This window comes from Microtus ochrogaster, chromosome 15, assembly GCF_000317375.1.
Source record: "Microtus ochrogaster isolate Prairie Vole_2 chromosome 15, MicOch1.0, whole genome shotgun sequence".
NCBI lineage: Eukaryota > Metazoa > Chordata > Mammalia > Rodentia > Cricetidae > Microtus > Microtus ochrogaster.
This window is the reverse complement of record NC_022017.1, coordinates 24795192-24812100: the sequence shown is the minus strand read 5'-3', so window position 1 is coordinate 24812100 and position 16909 is coordinate 24795192. Positions and strand designations below refer to the sequence as shown.

Sequence of the window (16909 nt, the reverse complement as noted above, 5' to 3'; positions counted from 1 at the left end):
TTTTCCCAATATTGCCCCTGTTCCCTTAAGGAAGAACACACTAGAACTCATTACTGAGCTGTAGTCCTACTTCTGCGTGTTAAACGGCTTTATCTCCATGTACATTTTCCCTTTCTTGGGTTTTTAATTCCAGTTAAATGTGATTTTAATGAAATTTCTCTGAAAGCTGTCGTGACTACATTGTAAGGTTAAAATTGACTTATTCTTTCAAGATAGGATTCAGTTATAGCTAGTAAACTAGATTCAGTTTTATTACCAGCCAAGTGAAAATATTTTTATTACTCTGACAAGGTAAGCAGTCGGAGAGCAGAGAATAAATCAGCGGTGTGGCTCAGGCCAGGCAGTCCTTACTATGACTGCCTCTTGCCACACAGCAGTGCCTCTCCAATGTGCAGCCTCATTGGGCCTCAGAACAGCTGATTCCAAACTGGAAACGATGATGGTGTTTCATTTGAGGTATGCAGACAAGCTGATTGAAAAGCACATATGTAAATGCAGTCCGCTTGGGACCATGTCACAACTTGGGCTATTCCCTTGGGCAGAGGAAGCCCTGTGTGTAGCTTCAGCATAGGCCTAGCTCAGCTCCTTCCCTAGGAATGTGCCACAGTATCCGGAACTAGGCAAGAGCCAGTCTTAAGTGCTTGCTTATATTCCTCTGAGGACTGTATCCCTGTTGTGCCCTGTGTACCCATTTACTTATAGGCCCCTGGGGTCTCCTGCCTTTCCCCCTAAATGGATAACATGCTGGGGAGACTGGCATGCTTTTCTGCCTACAGAGTCTTGATCTGGGGGACAATGGTATTTGACACCAACTGCTATTAGGATGACCAGATGCTCTGTTCCTTTGCAATAGCTCTGTGCTCAGCCAGTTCTTGGGCTTTCTGGCCTTTTCATTCAGAAAGCCTAGAACCAGCCCCATATTGGAATGCTATTTTTAGGTTGCTCTTCTGCCAGCTTTTGCTTCAAGTCTCTGATCCTAGGGCACATTTTCAGTCCACAGGGTTGTCTTGGGATCTTGACATCAGGCCAGCAGGCCATCTTTTCCATCCCCATTCTTAAAGTAGTACCCTGGAAGAGCAGCCTGTCTATCCCTGGGGTCCTCCCTCACCCTCCACTTCCTTGCGGTTTTTAGGTCCTGCCACTCCTTCTTTTTTCCTTCCCAGCACGGCCTCATCTTCAGGGCTCTTCCCTAACAAGCTGCGAGGGCTTTGTTAACACTAAGAGTCAGTTTGTTGTCCCACTTGTAGAATGGGGACACCCCATGGATCCTGGGACCTGTGGCCTTCTGGTTATCTGCCTATACACAAATCCCCGGCAGGATAGAAGGATTGCCCCCCCCCCCCCTTCAGGCCTCATACTGCTGGGCAGCTGTCTTGTGACCACAGAGGAGGTTCTGTCCTACATTAGAATAGTAACAGTTGCTCTGAGAGCCCTTTCCCCAGGCCACACTCAGCGCAGCTGTAAAAGAGACCCCCAGCACATCTCTGCTCCCCACATGGCCCATTTTACAGCTGTGGGAAAGCCAAACTGCTTCAGTTACTGCAAGGTGGGAAGGCAGGCCCAGCACTCCACAGAGACACAGGCCTCTGTCCCTTGGCACTGATTCTTCACTATCCCCACCTCTCTCTCCCCACCACTGAAAGGTTCTGGGACAGGGAGGCAGAACCAAGATGGGTGCCAAGTGTGGAGTATTTACCACCTGCAAGTGGCAATGGCCACCTTGGGCAATGAAGTACAGTGAAGCCTGGCGAGCTCTGGACCAGATGATGGTGTCTCTGTGGCCCCCATGCCAAGATTGATGTTTCGGGTTTATTGCTGAGCTTAGATCAGTTAATTACATCGTAAGCAGAAACTTCCGATTGCAGCGATTCGCCTGACATTAGGAAGAAAAGTTTTGGCCTGAATGTAGGACATCAGACCTGCTTTTGAGATGAGCTGCAGCATCCTTCCTGTTTATGCTGCTGGAGAAGGTCCGTGTGTTTTGTCTTTTTCATGGTAAAGGACTGGAACCTCCCCTTACTCCCTCTCCCCCCCACACCAAGTTTCGTAGCTACATCAGCCAGCGTCTGTGACACACAGGTCTGGAGATCACACCTTTTACTTTAGTCTCCCGTTCAGAGGTGGACTTAGGATGGGTCCTCTATACTCTAGTCCCTGGTGGGCTCCACTTCCAGCTCACCACCTCTGCACTCACCTGCTTTTTCTCTGTAGCCATGTATCCCCATCACTGCATGGGTTCATGCCTCACTCTGCTAAACCCAGTCTGTACATCTTCAGACCTTAGGGGATGTTGACAACAGGGCTGTCAGACTATATGAGGGTCTTTCTTTCATGGGTACAGTCAGGGTAAGCGCATGGGAATACTAATGTACGGGTAAAATGTGGGCTGTACCTCACTTGATTTGCACAGGTGTAGTTGAAATTTTTTTTGAACCACCAACCAGCTCCCAAATAAGACATGAAGACTTATTAATTATGAATGCTCAATCTTACTTGGGCTTGTCCCACTATCTCTTTTAACTTAATTTAATCTGTTTATATTCATCTACATTTTGCCTCAGGGTTTTTTCCTTTACTTCATTTTATGTCTTACTTTCCTGCTTTCTCCATATCTGTCTGGCCCTTGGTGTCTCCTTGGCGTCTCTTTTACTTTCTCCCTTTTTTCTTTTCTGAACCTGAACTCCTCCTACTTACTTTCCCTGCTTAGAAACCCTCCCTATACCTCCTCCCTCACTATTGGCTGTCTAGCTTTTTATTAGATCAGTCAGGTGCCTTAAGCAGGTAAGGTGAAACAGAAGCACATCTTTACATAATTAAACAAATGCAGCACATCTTTACATAGTTAAACAAATATTTTGCAGCATTACCAAATGTAACACATCCTTATATGGTTAATCAGATAATCTGCCACATTTCCCCTTTTTTGTTTAAATAAAAAGAAAAGTTTTAGTTTTAACATAGTAAGGTTATATACAATAAGAAGAATTCTCAAGTAAAAACTATATTTACAATATCCATTTCATTTGAATTTGGCAAATTTAGAGAAAATACTCCATTATCTATCCTATCTTGGTGAGTCCAAAGTTTTGTACCTAATTTACTTTCTATCTTAATTTGTATTACCAATCCCCAAATTATCTTTTTAGACTTCAAAACATTTTCTTTTCTTTTAGATTTGTTTATTTATTATGTACATAGTGTTCAGCCTCCATGCCTGCATGCCAGAAGAGGGCACCCAGATCTCATTATAGATGGTTGTGAGCCACCATGTGGTTCTGGGAATTGAACTCAGGACCTCTGGAAGAGCAGTCAGTGCTCTTAACCTCTGAGCTATCTCTCCAGTTCCCTCAAAACATTTTCTTAGATAAACAATGTAAGCTTTTATGTTTCTCAAACTTAAACTTTATATCTTTTATGTAAGTTTCTTTTCTGAATTTGATAACAAAGAAAACTATAACTATTTAATTTTCAATTCCATCCAAGAAGGATATATTACCTGAGTATACAGGAAGTACAGAGCAAGCAATTTTCAAAACTGTAGAAAATGACAAAGACATCTGACTTCCTAGACAGTCATCCAAGATCCATCTGCAACACTAGGGCATCTATCTTTGGCCTACATATCTACATAGAGGCCTAGAATATCTGACAGATTTTTCTGTGAAGCAGAAATTTTGAAGGATTGTTCTACCTTGTCTTGGCAAATTTGGAGGTCTTATCCCTTTGTGTCCTTTTAGTTCAGTTTTGTGTCCTTCTTGTTCAGTTTGTACAGCATACTGTCAGTAGTTGAGACAAGGGCAGTTTCTTGCTCAAATGGCTAACTTTTCCACAACGATAGCAAACTCCATATGGAGGTTCTTCGATGCCTGTCATCGTTTCATGAAGTTGTTTGGTGCTGCCATGAGCAGATATGTCTCACTGTCCTAAAAAGCCTTAAGTTATTAAACATCAGAAATGTCATATTTTGTAGGTCTCTGAAGTGTTTGAAGGTTACCTTTCTATGTAAAATAAATTTTAACCTTGAAAAAAAATCTAACATGACTATAAGTTTGTTATAGATGACTAACTGCTAATTTGTATTTATTGATTATCCTAAACAATTTAAATAATAACTTTCAAGGACTAGGACTTTATATTAAATTTTTAAATAAGTTGTATGGGTACAATATCTTAAACAAGAGTATCAACATATATGATATAACAAAATAACCTTAAATTTCATCACATACCAAAATCCACACTGATGTAAAATATTTGAGATGAATGGCTGTCTTTTTATCCTATATTCCCAAATTCCTACTAAATTATGACAAACATCCAAAACCCACCAAATGATCAAAAAAGCACACCCCACCTGTTGGGAATGTGGATGTTGTATTCTCTAGTGTACAACCTTGTTGTCTGGGGGTGATAGCATCTCCAGGGGACCCCCAGAAATTGAGATAATGGTCAAATTTTAAGGAAACTAGGTATAGTATTTGTTGTCCAGTCTGTGTGTAATGCGAAACTGCAAGGCTTATCTGAAGTACTGGCTAGAATAGTCAGTGGAGTTGAACCATTTCAGCTAGCAGCCTTAAAGTTGTTCTGAATGCAGAACTATGAGCAAACTGTTACAGAGGCACTCTGAAAGGCTGGATTACCTGAGCCACCCATTTTCACTGGTGTCTGGTCCCCTTGCTCTGAAAACACACAAACTTTCAGAGGTAACATACATATCTGCATTAACAAGTATGGACTGTGTGTTGTACACAGGCCAGCCAAAGATGATTTTTTTGTTTTGTTATATGTTTGAGCAGGCAAAAGACATCAGTCAACTCTGTAAGTTTGTTTGAACTGTATAACCAAACCTCTGTCCACGCCATATGAAGGGATGGCATGTAATAATGAGTCATTAGGACTCTAACCAACAAGATTTATCATGGCTCATTCAATATCAGAGCTATTCCCAAGTCCAGGGATCAGCATATATATCACCTGTCTTGTAGTTTTTCTAGGTTTATTTCTATATGTCTGTAGCCAAGATTTCAGAGGTCCCCCAATCAAATCTGGTCTCTATTAATTTTGAACAAATTCACAGCCTTTCATTTCCTGTGAAAAAAGAAAAGAATAACCTCTTCCTCAATGCAATGCATTTTCTGATTTCCCTTTTAAAGTTAAGACATCCCCAAAGTATCTAGACTAGTTTAACTCAGCAGTTCTGTTTACAGTTCCATGTCTCTCAGCAGCTGCCATTTGCTCATCAGCATCTAAAAAAATTCAAAGTCACCAAAGCCCCATACAGGATCTAGGCTCCCTGTGTAGATCCCATCTTGATGTGATTTATACTTTTTATATTACACTACTCTTTCTTTAAAGACTTTACGTAATTATTTTAAAACTATTTTTTTCCTATGACCGTCTATACCCATTTTCTTTTCTTTCTTAAGCACTTACTCATACTGTAACCTGTTTAAAGATTTTTCAGTCTGGATCTGTTTTTACTGTGCACTTGTAGCATTCTCTGACAGTGTGGGCCAAACCTGCTACGTGGCAGCTAGGCCCTCTGTTGGTTGGCTCCACCCCACCTCTTAAGAGCTGAGCTTTGAGCCTGCATCCTGGCAGAGAGCTGCATTTAACTGGGAGGTGCTTTTATCCGAAGACTGTATTTAACTGTCCCAGCTCTAGGAAGTTGGTGCCTGCATTGTGGAAGGTGTTTTTTTACTTAGCTTACTCCTTCTATTTAGTGTGTTGACTGTTCAAGTGTTCTGCTTCACAGTAGCCCCTCTTAAAGGAGCTGTATGTATTTGTTTGTTTTTACATTGTTCTCAGGCCCTGTGTGGAAATTTGGGCCCCATATTGGACACCATTTGTAGCTGACATTTTCTTTCGGCCACCAAACAGCTCCCAAATAAAGACACGGAGATTTATTATTAATTATGAAAAGCCTTAGCTTAAACTTTTCCCAATAACTCTTTCAACTTAATTTAATCTGTTTCTATTTATCTACCTTTTTGCCTCAGGGCTTTTTACCTTTCTTTCATTCTGTATGTCTTGTTTTCCTGCTTCTTTTGTGTCTGGCTGGCTAGTCTCTGGTGTCTCCTTAGTACCTCTTTTTCTTTCTCCCCATTTTATTTTCTGAGCTTAAATTCCTCCTTTTACTTACTCTCTCTACCTGGAAGTCCTGCCTGTACCTCCTCCCTTGCTATTGGCTGTTTAGCTTTTTATTGGGCGAGTCAGGTGCCTTAGGCAGGCAAGGTAAAACAGCAACACATTTTTACATAATTAAACAAATGCAACACATCTCTGCATAGTTAAGCAAATATTCTGAAACTCACAGGTATCCCTAGAACAATCAGCATACCCACCTTCCACACCAGATGGCCCTCCTCATTTCCAGAAAACCTGTTTCAGCTGGAATCTGTAATTCCCTGCACACTGATCCTGCTCTCGTGGTTTTCTTTTCCTTCCTCTGAGAAGACAGAACTCAGGAAGAATCAAGATTTATCTTGGGACTGCATGTACCCCATCATTCTGTCTGAGTGAAGTTTGCCACCAGGTGTCCATGTATGCTGTGTTCAACAGGTGGACAGTCACGTGTGGGTGGTAAGAAGCAGGGACTCACTGTACAGAAAACTGCAACAGTACTGGTACCTGCTACAAGGACTCAGGTTGTTTCTTCTGGAGGCTTGGCTACTCCTTCCCCATGCCTCTATACGGTAGGTCCTGCCCTGGATGCTTGTGTCCAGAATGTTGAGAACAGCTGGTGGCTGTGGAAGACAGCTCTTTGTTGCCTACTGTTCTTGATAGATAGAGGCTTTCTCCTTGCTTTCCATTTGCTCACCAGAGTTTTAACTTAGGCTTCTTGCTTCAACATATAGGGGCCATAGGTCATTCTCATTTATGATTTGAAGCTCTTGGTGTAGATCACATTTCAAGGGTGCTCTTCACTGAGTGGGGGTGATTTTAGTGTGGGTCTGGGATGGCAAGTGCATTTCCTGTGATGGCTTATGCCGTGTGGAGTTGGAAGACCGGGTACACTTCTAGCATGAGAAGAGCCAGGTGTAGTGTGGTGTTCAAAGAGTGTGGCCAGGGAGCCTTGGCATGTCCAGTCTGTCAGCTCTGGAGCTAGACCCAGATTTCATACATAACCTGAGAGGCATGGGGCTTGGAGGCCAGGACTTATTTTCTTTGGGGGAAATTTTCCTTGTCATCCAGGAAGGCCAAGGCGTGTAAGCCCCTAGACAGAAAAGGAGCTAGAGCTACCTGCCATTGGTGCCAGTGACAGAAGCTACATGATTTTCAGCACTAGGACAGGGAGACCTTTCTTTACTATCTGAATTATGCACCTGTCTTTCTTAGGCCTTTGACTGTGATAATGACCATGAGTGAAGCTGCCCTTGAAATGACATCTCTAGCAAACTCTCAAATATACATTTATTCATGTAAAACCGGAGCTTAGAGCTTTTGTCTTGCTGACCACTTGCTGCTGGGATGGTCAGCTTTCTAGATGCTGACTCAACCCCTTGGTGGCTTTGGGGACTGATGTCAAACACTGAGGCTGCCCAAGAATAACTATGCTGTAAGGTTACACTCCTAGAGGCTGGCGTGCAGTGGGTAGGTCTGTTGTGTGTCCCAGCATTTCTGGTGTTCTGGAGTTTCAGGTCCTGTGGCTAGGTCTGGGTGTTGCTGCCATGCCTTCACAGAAGGGTCTGACCTTTGAAGCTCTGGGTTATATAGAAGGTAAATAGTAACATTCAGGTCCTGCTGGGGACTTCCATGTGGGCATTTATTACATGGCACTTTGAAAATGCCCCATCCCTCCCTCCTCATCAGCCTTGGTCTTTTTCTCTCTGACTTAATTCATTTACAGAACTTGCTGGTCTGTCCACCTGCTGTCTGACCCTCCTACTGACAAGGAGATCTTTTCCTATGTCTTGTTCCCTGGGTTCTGAACCTGGAAAGGAGACCAGAGTCTCATGATGAGGTACCACACTGTTTACCAAGGCCAGCAGTGGTTGCAGATGTTCCTTCTATATGTGCCGTGCTCCAGGCACTGGGCTGCTTTGCGAGATGCAGGGAAGTTAGGAGCAGGGAAGGCTGTGATGTGTGTGCTGAATCTGAAAGGTGAGCAGACACTGGCAGCAGGCGCGGGGAGGATATGGGTCTGGGATGCAGCTCAGCCAGGTTTGTAGTAGCTGTGCTCTCAGCTGGCTGGTTCAGCAGAAGTGAGTGTATCTGGAGAACTTGGCTGCTTCAGCCTCTCTGCGGCTGTGTCAGGGCTGACTCTGAGGAGCTGACCTGTCATGTGTCTGAGGCTTTTATGCTTGTTTGTCTAACAGTTTCTCTGTGTCTTCCTCAGTTTGATTTGGGTCTTCGCCTGCCATTTGGAGCTGTCAGTCTGACAGAATGGGCCTGATCCTCTCTCACTTACAGTCTTGGGTTTCCTCTGAGCTGGACTCTAGTGAGTCAAGCCCCTTCCTTTGTGCTGTGCTACAGTGGGGAGTAGGTATGAAGTGGATGTAATGGACAGACCCTAAGGAGGTCCCATAAAGCTATGCCATGCCTACTGGTATTCCTGTCTCTATGTAATCAGCCTTTCTGTGGTTCTGGTGACTCCTGTGCCTTGGTGGCAGTGCTGGTGGTTCTCTGTCTTATCACAACTGAGGTTCTATCTTGCAAAGTGGTGCTAGGCATGGTCCTTGCTCCTGACATGAGCAGCTGGTTGGAGAAGCCCACATAGTCAGGACCTGCAGGTGGCCTCAACCAGTAGGCAGCAGAGAGCTTTGGCCTTGGATCAGAGACCTGTAAACAAGTGGATCTTGACAATTACTTCATTCAGTGAAGCTGGAGCAGAGTCTTTTCCAGGCTAGCCCCTGAATGAAAACTCAACTATGTTTGCAGATTTGTGAAGCCCCACTTCAAAACTGGACCACAAAGACTGTGTTATCATCAGTTTGTGGTGTTTCTAGCTATATTTGTGGCGATTGTGTCTCTGGGCACCATGGGGAGGGACCTAAGAGGACCCCAGTGATCACTGTGTTCAGACAGCAGTCTGAGGGAGAGCTGAGGCTGAGAGGAAGGGCAGCACAGAAGAGATTGAGTCCCGTGTGGGATTGAGTCTGTTCCTGAAAGCCTGAGCAGAAGGGGTTGCCTTAGCACCAAGGGGCACCAAGGGGACAAGCCCAGGCACTCCTCTGCCCAAAGCCACAAAGAAAGACAATTAAAGTACCCCAGGTGAAAACTGAAAAGCAAGAATTAGAAGACAAAATTTCAGCACCCACAAACACAGAGTCCCAGCAGCACCTCCCAAGGGCACTGCCAGGCATGGCAGGGATGGTGGTGATGGTGCAGGGAACTGTTGCAAGCCGGAAGTCAGTAAGAACTGAACCCTAGCTTGCACAGGGTTCACTGAGACAGTGACCCACGAAAGTCGGACTAGTTAAGACAGTGACACTGAGACAATAAGAAAATAGAGATCATGCCAAGCAGAGATGGAAGACGTTAGAATGGTTCCCACTGAGTTTATGAAGATGAAGGCTGTGAAACAAATGTAAAACACACTGTGTGGGATTATGGGAGACTAGTCTCTGGAGAAACTCCACGAGCCCATGGGCACAGCAGCTGGGTCTGTACAGAATGAATGAACAAGGAGAAAGACAATGGAAATGGTGCCTGTGGCCTCACAGAAGGTTCTGGCAGCTTATGTGCCTGTGATTGGTGTGCACTCTCGGGGAACAGGAAGAAATGTACTGGCTTATTGGCAAACATTTAGAAGCTGTTAAGTCCAGAGAATCACAGAGAAAAGTGGAAAGTGAGCGAGAGATGCAAGACAGTCAAACCAAGTCACCTTACAGGAACAGTGCCTAAAGCCACTGAAAAAGAAAACATGAAAGGGAACCGGAAAAGTGTCAGGGCCATGGCAGATGGCTTAGGAGCATCTCAGGCAGCAGCAGAGCCACATGTCCACCCCATTGAAAGGAGAACTCCAAAGCTGCTAGCCAAAAGTAGGCATTCCCAGAAATTGAGGCCAAATCAACATTTTTTAGATAAAAGTTAAGAGAATCCCAAAGAGATCAGGAAGAACTAGAAAGTTAAAACAGAAAAAGTGACAGTGGGAGATGGAGGAGAACCAAGAGAGCATAAAGACCATGCTGTCAGGGGGAACAGACTGGTGTCCAAGGTCCTCATACTGCATGCTAGGCTGTGCGACGCATACAAAGATTAACTGGCAAGGTACCTAGGCTGTATGGTGACAAGATGGCTGAGCTGTACCAGTGAGCTGCACAGGAAGCAAAGTGGAATCATACAGATGATGTGCATATTATAGGAAGACAAGAGTGTGTGAAAGGTGAGTAAAGAATGACGGGACAAACAGAGCACCAGGAGGAATACTCCAGGGTCCCTCTCAGCATGTAGAGAAGTGCACACTGATGGCCTTGCATGCCAATCAAAAGGCAAATCTGTCAGACTGGATCTACCTATGTGATTCATGGGAGAAGTCCCTCTTGATGACAAAGAGACATGGTTTAAAGTAACATGATGCTCACACCACTCTAAAATAAGTGAAAGTTCCTGTCACAGTGACACCCATGTGCACGGTAGATGTCTCCGTGAGACTTAGAGGACCTAAGGAATTTGAGGTGTGCTCTCCAAGAACAATGAGCTGTTGTAGAAATCTCTACGATATCTGGGAGATGCCCCATGATTTCTAAAGCAACCCATATACCTGTAAGTAACCCTGTGAACATAGTAGATATCAACAAAGGATGCGAGGAGGTATTTTGAAGTGAATGGTCAGAATATTCAGACATACAGCGGGAGAGAATTTATTGAACACACACAAAGCAGTGCATAGAGGGAAACACATAGGTTCCTGAAGGAAACCCGAGTTATCAAATCAGGGACCTCAGCTCCTGCCCTAGGGAACTGGAGTGGGGAGTCAGATGGAGTGAATCCCAAAGTCTTGTTAGGAAGAATCAATACATGAATGCTTATAGCCAACTTATTGGGGGAAAGAAGCAGATGGAACAGCCACCACTGTGCAGTTCCCCTAAGCACGAAGATAGGGGCTGTTGCTCACATTTTGACAATACGCTTGACAATGTTATGAAGCAGGCATCTTTTTCTGAAAACAGAATTACACAGCTGACCCTTGAAGAAGTGAATGTTTTGAATATGCCCACATTCATGAGAGCAAGTGAGTTGGAGTTTGAATCTCCCTTCAGTGAAGATTGTAGGCACAGATGCCCTTCCTGGGAAACGTCCAGTAGAGTCTAGCTGATTCTGCATGGGCTCTGATAAACTAAACAGGGGAACACACATCGCAGTTTACTCTGTAGAGTTGGTGTTCCTCTTCTCAAACCAAAGGTGTTTTTAAAGAAAGTACAGACCATTGTCCTCTGAGAACATAGATGGGAAAATCTTGAACAGAACTTTTAGCAAATCCAATCCAACACTGTATTAAAAGAATAATATATCACTGTGACATGTGCCGTATCCTCGAATGCATGGTTGATTTAACTGTTGAAAAAACCTCTGATATAGTCCATTATGTTAAAATATCAAAAAAGGACAGACCCATAAAATTATCTCAGTGTGTGCTAGAGAAGCGTTTGACAAAGCCTAGTGTTCGTTCTTAATGAGAGCCCCCAGTAATCTGGGAGTGGAGGGGAATGTCCTAACTCTGGCAGAGGGCTTCTGCAAAAGTCGGCAGCTGAACTCATACAGGCGATGCAAGTCTGAATGCTTTGTCCAGGCCTGTTCCTTCTCACTGTTTCTATTCAGCATGCATACAGGGAGTCCAGCCAGGACACACAGGCAAAACTGGCAAATGGAAGCACACACGGTATGCAAATGGCCCTCAGACTGGAAAAGGAGAAACGAAACCCCTTCATCTCTTGAAAGCTGATGGAAGCAGTAAAAGAACTAACTAGAACCTGGAAGAGAGCTTTGCAAGGCTTCAGGAGACCATGCCAACACACAGAAATAGGGTTTTGACATAATAGCAACAAGAAATCAGCAATTGACTGGACTGAGAAGATAGCTCAATTGGTGGGTCTGAGTTTGATACTCAATCCACATGAAACGAATAGGCATCATGGTACATGCTTATAACCCCAGTGCTAGGGAGGCAGACAGGTTGACACCTGGGGCTTGCTGCCCATCTAGCCTACTTACTTGTTGAATTTCGGGCCAGCAAGAGACCCTATCTCAAAAATAACCAGGTAGATGTGATCTGGCATCATTCCAGGTTCTTCTCTGACCTGTATATATTTGTGGCTATGTGTGTGTCTATATAAGTACATGCACAGATTTTAGCACTTGAGACTGAATGAACATCAGTGGTTTTAGTAGTATAAAAATGTAGCATAAAATTTCAGGAATACTTGATGCAATCATCTTGAACATGAAAGCTACAAAATGTAGCCTAGAGAAATTCAGAAGACCCAGTCATAGACTCAAATACTCAGGTATTAAATAACATTTTCCTCTAATTAACCACACATTCAACACAATCCCAGTTAAGGTCTCAGCCTGCTTTCCTGCAGAAAAAGGCAAGCTGATCTTTCAGTTCACAGGCAGACACAGTCCCTGGCATACCTAGACACATCCAGGAAGAACAACATACCAGGCCTAGCTTTGGCTGAGTTCAAGAATGGTGATCAAGGCCATGTTTTATTGACTCTGAAGTAAAGAGCACTGGGATGGTAGAGTGTTTGGAAAGAGCCACACATATGGGCAATTGGCTTCCATTAAGGTGGGGAAGAAATTCAATGGCAGAACACACATACTGTGTAAAGGAACTTGCACCATGTCTTTGCCAAGTTAAAAAGTGAATGGGAATGAATGAGACACTTCAAACCTCGGGTTCTGTGGCTTGCAGGAACACAGCTTTTGTGCTGTGAAGTTAGGTATTGGAGTTGATATCTTAGAAAGACACCCAAACAGGGAGCATTAAGGAGATTTGGACAAATATCAAAATTAAAAGTTGCTCTTCAGATGCTTCCATCCAGAGTGAGCATAGCTGCCTTCCAAATGCTGCAGCCCCTCTTTGGACCTTTACAGTGTCATCTCTTGACAGTCATATGGACAAGGCCTAGGGAGATTGCTCGTTTGGTAAGGTGCCTGTCATGTAGGCATGAAAACCTGAGTTTAGATCCCCCTCCCCCAAGTAAAAAAGTAGGTGTGCTAGTGCGTGACTTTAATCCCAGGTATGGAGAAGTAGAGAGAGGCAGATCTCTGGGGTTCACTGGCCACCCACTCTAGTTGAACTGGTGAGCTCCAGGTTTTACGAGATACCCAGTTTCAAAAAATAAGGGGGAGATGTGGAGTGGTGGCATGCCTTTAATCCCAGCAGTTGGGAGGCAGAGGCAGGGGGATCTCTATGAGTTCTAGGTCAGCCTGGTCTACAGAGTAAGTTCCTGGGCATCAGGCTACACAAAGAAACCCTGTCTCGAAAAAAAAAGCAAGCAACCAAACCAAACAAACAAACAGAAGAGGTAGAATGATTGAGGACACACCTTTGACTTCTGAGTGTGCAAAATTCGTCAGCACGTAAAACAATTTGAATGGGGCTGTCTTCCAGCTGCCCTGTTCTCTGCTCCCTCTCTGCTGCAATCTTCACTGCTCTGGCCCTCCAGGAAGCTCATGCTGCCTTTTCCAACTGAATCTGATTGGTAGTTGCTTTCTGGTGTGGTGACAGCCCTGTCTTGGAGGGACTTATTGAGATGCTTATGAGCACATCTGTGAAGCAAGTGTGATCTAATACCTTGTTGCCTCAGCTCTGTGTAGCTCCAGAAGAACCTGTATTTTAGATTATGTTACTGTCAAAAAATAGACCTTAATGCCTCTCCAGAGATGAGAAGATTGTGTGCTGTGGTGTCAGAGACATCCTGATGCTATACAGCGTGCCAGGAGGCTTAATTATATTCTGAGCTCATGCTCACTGGGATCCCAAGAGTGGGAGGTATTGTTTCCTTCCTGCAAGTCCCAGGACTGAGTATGCTGTGGCCCGTTTCTGGGGCCGAATTGCCTGCCTTGAAACATTGTGCCTTCTGGTTCTGACTGCCCTCACCAACAGTGTTGAGCACATAAGAAGACAACAGTTTTATGCTTGGTTGGCCATGCTAAAATGACTCTTGGAAGACCTGTTTTGAAGGAATGCATTTATCCTCTACCCTAAGGTCTGTTGGGGATATCTGCCCATTAGGCCATTTGATGGTGGCAAGAATCTTTACTCTCTGCCTGCGTAACCTGGTGTCTACCATATTCCTGATGTTATCCACCTAGAATTCGAGTCAGAGTTTACAAGTCATGGATGAAGTCACATGACCACCCTCCTCCCAGATGAAGCCACACTGTGGTACTCAGGCCATGTGCATTTCTTACTGCCTGCCTCAGAATTCATCAGTGTCCGCAGCTCTAAGGCTGAATAGCTCTTTGGAGTGGCTCATAAGATCCAGAAAGCACACATTCACAGCTACAGTCTACTGTGGGGGCATGGCCAGGGAGATTAACCCAACGAAGAGATGCATAGGGTAGAGGTGTGGTTCTACGGAGCTTCATCCCCATCCCTGTGGTATCAGGACCACCACCTCTCCATTGTATCATAGTTCTAGCCTCCTAGGGGACTCCACAAGGTTGGCTGCTGAGAGCTCTGATGATGTACGTTGTGGGTGTGGCAAGTGCATTTTGGTTGCATAGTGGCACTCACCTTCCAGCTCCTCTCTCCTTTCCGGGGACCAACAAAGCTTCCCGTTTTAGGTGGCCAGCCCCATCCCGGAACTCTCTAGTACCCACCAGGAACCCCACTGGTATAACGAGACCTTGCAAGGTTTTCAGGGCGTCCTTTCAGGACCAGGCATAGGGTCTGTTGAAACTCATCACAGAGCAGGTGGCAGCTTCTGAGAGGCTGCAGGTGCACCTCTGGGAAGCCAGCTTTCCTGGCTCTGCTGCTTCTGAGGGACGGAAGCCCCTTCAGCCTCTCTGGTCCTGGGATCAGCTGAGATTCAGAGCTCTTGGCTCAGGAGCAGCAGCGAGGATGTTGGGATTTCTTTCTTTGCCTGATCAGCACATTTCTGAAAATGGTGTTAAAATTTTTAAAATAAATCTCACTTCCTATTGATTTCCATTACAATTTCTGAGGAAAAGAATTTTTTTTCCTGAGGAGGTTATCTGACTGTTATTAGAGTGTAGTGTGTTTGTGGAAGTGTTGGAGCTCATATGTGGCAGTACAGCTCACTTGTGTTCACAGGCACTGCCCCGCACTCTCATTTTCCTGAACCAGATTATCCCAGGAGCCAGATGAAGCCTGGCTCATGCTTTAGGGCTGGCCCAGCCGCCTTTCAGTCCATCCATTGGGCCTTGCTCCTCTCTTCTACCCTTTTAGGCCAGGAGGGAGTGAGAACCCCCTTCCTGGGCTGGAGCCCTGAGCTGGTAAGGTGTACTCCTGTTTACTCTTGATAGGTAGACCGCTTTGCTTAGGCCTGGTCCCCAGAGCCCTGGTATGCACAGCCCTGATCTCTTGGGTCCTGGTCTCCATAGCCCTGGTTTGTCCAGCCCTGGCCTGTGTGCCGCTAGAGCCCTTACTTCCTATCGGCCACCTTTGTTGACTCTTCTCCCACTTCCAGCCCTCCTGTCATTTTCCTGAGCACACTCTGCTGGAGGTTGATTCACTGGCATTGCTGAGAGCAAGCTTTTCTGGTCATTCTGGTGCTGGGGGGGCGGGGGGTGGGGGGGTTTGCTGCTGTCATCACCTCTAGTGTGGCTTTGGGCTTCCTCTCTGGCTCTTGGTTCAGCCCCTTATCCTGTCACAGCAGGTCCCCAGGTTCTCTGGCTGGCAGGTGTACTGGGTGAAGCACCCATTTGGGACCTGACTTTTCGTGCTGTAGAGAAGCAGCTTCTCCATTGCAGAGCTCTGTGTTGACTTTCGGTTGCTCTTGCTTCTGTTCTTTTTTATCCTCCTAACTGATGAGAGGATTGGAATCTTTCCCTTTAATCAAAACCCATTCAAGCCAGACCCAACAAAAGTGGGCGGTGTTCAGTCTGCCCTCAGCTCAGCATGGGATTAAAAGATTTCTTTGTCAGGTATCTAAAAGTGGGCCATTGTGTGTGCTCTTTGCGCAAATAAATCTTTGTTGCCTGGTCCCATGTCAATACTGCTAACTTGTAGTGGGAGCTCCAGGATGCAGTGTGCTTGCATAATTTGCTCGCATTTTCAGTCCTGAAGACTAGATGTTTTTGGTGGAATTTCAACCCATGGGCCCACTATTTGAACACAGAGGAGAGCACTCTGCAGGCTGTGGCTACTGTCCCTTCTGATAGACTTTACAATAGTGCACCTTGCCCTGCCACACAGGACATGTTGGCTTGAAAGATGGTAGTAATTATATCTGCCCACTTGTTCATTATGCTTGAACCCTGATTACCAGTGAAATGGAAATTCTGGTTTTGAAATTATTGCTGACCAGATGAGATTCCTGTATCAGTGAGAGAGCGTGTGCTCATGGCCGCTTATGAAACAGGAGAAATGAGTCATTTCAGCACACACTGGCAGCTCTAATGTATGGAAGTCGGAAGTCATGCCCAGAGTTTAGTGGTCCATCTTACACCACGTTCAAAATAGGAGTCCCTCCCTGAGACTCATTGTACACATTAGGAGCTGACTGAAGAGCTGGTGGCTGGTCCTCTTTATTATTCATTCCCCGAGTAGCATGCAGTCAGTGAAAAATGGTCACTTCCCTGTGAACAAGGACACTGCCCAGGTAGCTCCAGGGTGGACATTCCATCTGCTGGAGTCAGTGGTTTCACATGGCAGTCTTTAGGACACCCAGCAGAACATTGGCCGTAGACCCTCACAGAGGTCCTCATGGTCTCATGTTGTGGTGTTTGCCTTTTAGCAAACTCAGGTGTTTAAGGTCCCATGCTGAGC

At 45.2% G+C, this 16909-nt stretch overlaps 1 protein-coding gene across 1 annotated transcript in view; it reads left to right on the top strand.

The window, feature by feature from the left end:
- The window catches only part of Tbc1d22a (TBC1 domain family member 22A), a 285808-nt gene that overhangs the window by 165471 nt on the left and 103428 nt on the right, over positions 1-16909 (top strand). The gene's annotated exons all lie outside the window — the stretch shown is intronic.